We start from the raw sequence: 6,739 nt of genomic DNA, 5'->3' as shown, positions 1-6,739 counted from the left end.
TAACTAGAAAGAGTAACAATTGGATAACAATACATCTTTTACAATTGGTAACATACAATAAGGAAGGTATGGGACTTTCCTGGTAACACATGATAAGTAAACAAAACAGTTTAACAAGTCAGATAACCAACTATACATTTTCACATGAATAAACATGTTTTCAGTGTACAAACTTGCTATACTTTACATTTGTGGAACAATAACCAACTATTAAGAAAATATGGGATTTTCTTGGTGCATATAACATTTCAGAAACAGAAAGGAAACTCGAAACATTTTCACAAACAAAAACCGCTTATGAACTCACCAGCTTTATGCTGATTTTCAAACCGCTTGTGTTCTCAGGTCAGCGTTAGAACAGGTACTCGAAGATCCTTTTTGCTTGAAGACGGTGTACATGAAGATCCGTTTCTTTTGTTATATATATATATATATATATATATATATATATATATATATATATATATATATATATATATATATATATTGTATCACAACTGTACAAACATTACTTTTGAAACAACTGTAAAACTTTATTATGTAATGTATGGTTACTTTACTTTACTTACTATGTGCATTGGATTTGATACTCAACGTGGTAGTCAACCCCGGAAATGTTTTTCCGCCTTCGGTTTTCGGGGTGTGACAGAATGCCTATACACACTCCCATTTTTTTTTCTTTTCAAAATTTTAAGTTGGAAATCGTTTTGAACATAATTATGATATAACTGTTTCCAGTTTCACATTAGTTTAGCATAGGTGACCAGGCTATACCATTTTATAGTCCAATAACGTATCCTCGAGTTGGTTATACAAGTAGTATGTTCAATATTTTGAAAGTTGTTTTGAAAATTTTTGGTTGCAATTTGGGTTCTCCAAAAAAAACTGGTATTCTCTATAACCTTCGGCTCTGATACAATTCTCTGTCACACCCTCCTAAAGCGGAAACATAGTACCCGACATTACAAAGGGTTTCATAGCAAAAGATAAAGACAACACCAACCATAATATTAAAAGCTTTACAATTTACAATAAGTTTTGAACAATTTTAAAAAGAATTACAATACAATCGAAAAACGACATATGCACAATGCTTCTACAAGTTATGTATCTCTATGTTTCATTTACTTCATGATACGTGAATAAACATGTAAATGAGCGTTCAACTACCGAAATAGTAGGTGAGTTCATAGGTTTAAAACATAACATAGTTTTAAATCAAGAAAGTCTAAAAATTGATAAAAGTTTCCAAAAATGAAAGTTCGTTGCTAAAATGAGTAATAAAGTTTCCAATAATAGAAGTGCATTGCCAAAATGAGTAATAAATTTTCAATGATACAAGTTCATCGCTAAAATGAGTAATAAAGTTTCCAATAATAAAAGTTTGTTGCTATAATGAGTAAGCAAGTTAGTATGTGTATAATAAGTCAAACAATGAGTTCACAACCAAGCATATGACAGATGCCCTATCAAGAGTTAATGGTTGGAGTAAAGTGCAAAGGATTGTCAAGTTTCTAATAACGCAATCCATAATGACCATTGGCTCGATGAGGTAATGGTTGGAGTAAAGTGTAAAGGACTTAAGACGATAGGGCCTCATGTTTCAAGTTACATATACATACATAGAAAGGTATAGCAATCGAGTTTGATACAAGTTAAATTAAATACAACGAATAATAAATAATTTTTGGACATGTTTTTCCTCCCCAAAACGTAAAAACCGAAAACAAGGGCTATGAATACTCACAATGCTTCGCGATGATGCTAATGATGCCTTGAACTAAGTTCCACATGACCTACTACCAATGTACAACAACGATGCGCCACACCAGTGAGTCGCTAATCGAAATCTGTAACAATTGGTAAAAATATGAACGATCGTACAATGTGATGTTTTGATTATTATGCAATATATATATTTTACCAAAATTGGTTGAAGGAATTTAACATATAGTTGATGAGTAAGTTAAATTTTTGTATCAACATGTCTCTAGTTGATGAGTAAGTTAAATTTTGTGTAAAACTTGTGCTTAGTAGTTGTGAAGGATCTAAATTTGACAAATATACGAACCGAAGTGACAAAACGTGTTTAACGATACCGTTAACGGGTTACATGTCGCGAAATTATACATTGGTCAATAAATTTTATATTTAAATAAATAAAAATATAAAATGAATTATTATAAGGCATAATTAGAATGTATTTAAGTGTTTTTGAATAAAAATAATAAAACATAAACATTTAAGTTCAAATACACAAAAACTACATTGTTATTTTATACTAAGTATACATGTATGTATTTGTACATATGTATTATTATCTAGTAGATGAGTAGTTATGGGTTATGACTTAAAGTGATTTTATATAAGGAATATGATGACTAAATCAATTAAGATAAGAGAAATGGTTTACATAAGTGCCAACTTAACTGATAAGTGCTTAATCACTTAAGAGATTTTACTAAGAATACTTCTTAATCCCTCTTCTAATTTTCGAGATTAACATCTTCCATTTCCATGACTAGAACCTCTAAATAACTAAGTAACTAATAGTTAGTTAGTTAACTAATTCTATCTTTAACCAACTAGGAGACCAAGTGGGCTAGGAGATCAAATCTCATCATTTACCTATTCCATCACAATCTAGCCTAATTGATTCCATCTTATCTTCTTCTCTTCTTATCCTCTCTCCTCATTCATAATCTGGAAATATCTTCTCATTTCTCCTTCCATTCTCCAGCAAATAATCCAGGGAAAAGCTCCAAAGTTCATCCCATTTTCAACCACACAAATTTCCTTCCAACTCCACAAAACCGTGAACCTTAAAGGGGCTGCTGTCCCTTGGTGTTTCAGCCACCATTTCACCCATCTACACCTTGCTTTTGCTTGATATTTTCACCACCAAATACCTCTGGAAGTTAGTTGTTTTGCTACTCTAAATTAGGGACTCAAATCAGTGGCTAAACTATTCTTATCTTACCCTTTTGCTGTGAAATTTTCGTGACAGCAACATAGCCAAAACAGTAGCTGTTTTCGAGCATCAAACTAACACCCAAAAGTCCTCCATTTTTCTGCCCATTTTCGAGATTCAAAGTAGACCATATGTAACTACTTTCAAACACTTAAAACCCCTAAGAAAGTTACCCTTTACCTCTCTAAAAGCTTGTGTTATTGCACCACCTTTTGGCAACATACTTTTGATCCAAGTTGAAGCTAGGTATATTCTTGATTTCTACTCTTTCTTTTTATCATCCAACCCACTGATTTTAAATGATTTATGAAATGATAAAAGTCTAAAATACATGTAAATATATGTCTTTATGTGTTAAGACATCCAAACGAATACTCGAATCGCAAACTTGTGTGGAACCGGAAACCACACGAACCATTCTCAACCCGAATAACTCTACGCGACAAAAGTGAGTTTTCTACGGCCGCTCTTTTATGTTTTACAAGTTTTGGGGGAGAATACACACTAAACAAGTTATAATTGAAATATTTAAAGGCTTTACTAACTAAAAATACAAGTTATGTCACTAAACATATCTAAACTCAAATTTCAGCTTTTCACAGTAAAGTTATGGTCTGTTCACGGACTGTTTTGCCCTCCTTAAACTCGATAGATTTCAAAACTGTACAATATGGAAGTAGTTCATGTTTATACCTTTCTAAGTACTACTCGCACGCATTCATACGATTTTTCTACAATTTATAATGATTTTTACAAAACTGTCTATCATTTCAGAACATTTTCGGACATGTCTATAAAAATGAGCATTTTCTCTCCGGTTAGGAACCACTTAAGCTTAGGATAAAAATTATGGACAAATTAGACTCATTTTCTAAACTTTTAGAGTTTACGGATCCAGATTTCGACTTATGATAATTTTTCTATGATTTTTCTAAAAACATGGACAGAATTGCCCTTTTTGATTTATCTTGCTGTTTGGACTTTCAAATATATATACAAAGTGTTGTGATAAATAAGAAGTACACCGATTATGATATTGTTTAGTTCACACATACTTTAATAGTTACAAAAGTGTAATTATAACAAGTATTTCTAATATGATCATGTTGAAAACCTCATAAGATGTGATGATTTGGACTATGTCGATTTTGGTCACTCACAGCCGGGGTGCTGTATAAACTTTGTTATTCACTTACAGTCGGAGTACTGTCTAAACATATATATGGTCACTTACAGTCGGAGTACTGTCTAAACAATTGTTATGGTCACTTACAGTCGACGTATTGTTTAAACTCGTATTGGGACACATACGACCGTTGTCCCGATCGTATAATGGACACATACGACCGTTGTCCCGATAGAACTTTGGTAGCTTTATATTATTAAGCATTAAAACAAAAAGTCTTCAAACTCAAACAATTGAGTATTATAACAACATCAGGGATACAAATATACTAATACAAACTATGATGAGTTTGTATGTAGTATAAATATTGTTTGTAGATTGTTAAATATATTGTTAGTGTCTACTTATACAAACACTAAATATTTTGCTTCACAAAAATATGTTCGTATTTACTTTTATCATAAATATTTTAACATGGATACTCGTATTGGATTTCAAGTATCCTGTCTCAGTAACATTGTTGATCATGTTTTGTCCAACTTATTTTGTTAAACATTCCATGTTTTATAAAGAGAGTATATAGTACAAATATTGTTTGTAGATTGTTAAACATATTATTAGTGTCTATTTATACAAACACTAAATATTTTGTCTCACAAAAATATGTTAATATTTACTTTTATCATAAGTATTTTAACATGAATAATCGTATTGGATTTCAAGTAACCGGTCTCAGTAACATTGTTGATCATGTTTTGCCCAACATATTTTGTTAAACATTTCACATTTTATAAAGAGAGTATGTAGTATACATAATGTTTGTAGATTGTTAAACCGATTGGTAGTATTTATTTATATAAATATTTAATATTTTGCTCCACAAAAATATGTTAATATTTACTTTTATCATAAATATTTTTACATGGATACTCGTATCGGATTTCAAGTATCAGGTCTCACACAAGCTGATCGGTAACATTGTTGACCATGTTTTGCACAACTTATTTTGTTAAACATTCCACGTTTTATAAAGATTTCTTTTTATAAAGCTCATGAAGTCAAAACCTGTGGAACTCACCAACAATTTTTGTTGACGTATTTTAAAAATGTGTATTCTCAGGTAACTAAGAAGTCGAAGGTAGGACATCGTTTCTAAGGAAATTATAGTTCCTTTCTTTTGGGAATAGACTTAACTTGTTTACCGTTGTGTGTTTAATATGAAGATGTAATTTCAATTCTGAAACTTAAAGGTTTGTAAAATATTGATTCAAATATATTATGTATTCGATATATGTGGTTGACTGTGATCCAATTGTATAACGTCGCATCCCCGGCAATTTCCGCCGTCGGTCGGGGTGTGACAAATTGGTATCAGAGCTAACGACTTTAGAGAATTTAGTATTTTCTTTTTAAGAAAAATACAACTATAGTCTAGGGCTTACTCTAGTAGGTTTAGGAATATCCTTGCCCTACCACACTTAAAAGTTAAAAATCTAATAAACTTAAACACAAGTATTTAGATCAAATACTCAATTAGGTTTCATAAAACATAGGTCATACCAAAACTAAACCTAGTTGTGCACCTACGTTTAATTTTGGTCGGGCCTCATGGATTATCCAACTTAAGCGAAGTAGTTGATAGACTAAAATCTTGGCGTTTTAAGAAACGTAAAATGTGATCACAAGTCAGCAAAAAATACAATTTTCTTGTATATACGTGTAAATTTTTGTGTAACATATTTTGAGATACTAAAAAGTTTGGTGACAAACTTGTCAGATAAGTATTAGGATATGTAAGAATAAGTAAACTTTATTTGTTTGTTTGTAGGTCTTTGTACCACTACTTGTAAGTCTTTATATTATGAAAATGGTAAACACTAATGTACTGGGATGATAATGTTTGATTATAATAAAACATATGTTATTAAGTTTAGAAATCTTTTTGAACCCTTATATAAATCGTAATCGTGACTAAAACATTATAAGAGAACTAACAAAAACATCACAAACTAAATCTCTACTACTAATAAGAAATCAAAATACCTCTAAGAAGGAACACCAGATTACACCCCGAAGTAACACCAACTATCGAACCAGCTATGGGACGAACCCGAAGAGGTCGACCAACCAAAAGGGCGGTTGTAACTCCAGAAACGCCAACTTCTAGCACTCTAATTCAACCACCTCCCAAGTCAGGACTTCCTCAAACAAAAACAAAAAAAAAATTGGAACGACTACTTTCGGAACGCCTTACAATTGCAATGGCAACTACAAGGAGCTTGAATGATGGAAGGCGACTCGTGGAAGTGAACGGACTGGGAAACTGAAAAGCAAGAAAGTGGAGCGTTATACATGGGGTCTGGCTCCAAAGATAAAAGGGAAGTAATCTATAACAAATGTAACATGAGAAGTCACATCTCGAAGTAATTCAACAAAAAAAAAACCTCAACCACTACGGCAGGAGGAAGCCGTAACTGTTTTGAATACAATCAACAAGGGCATTTTAGGAAGGAATGCCCGAAACTGAAGAATCAGGGTGGCAATGAAAGAGAACTTATGATCACTGCTTGAGATGCTCTCCAAGAACCACCTATGATTATTGGTACATTTCATATCAACAATGTTTAGGCTTCGGTATTAAT

Source organism: Lactuca saligna, chromosome 3 (assembly GCF_052625555.1).
Source record: "Lactuca saligna cultivar CGN05327 chromosome 3, ASM5262555v1, whole genome shotgun sequence".
Taxonomy (NCBI): domain Eukaryota; kingdom Viridiplantae; phylum Streptophyta; class Magnoliopsida; order Asterales; family Asteraceae; genus Lactuca; species Lactuca saligna.
The sequence above is the reverse complement of the archived record's forward strand: the minus strand, read 5'-3'. Positions refer to the sequence as shown.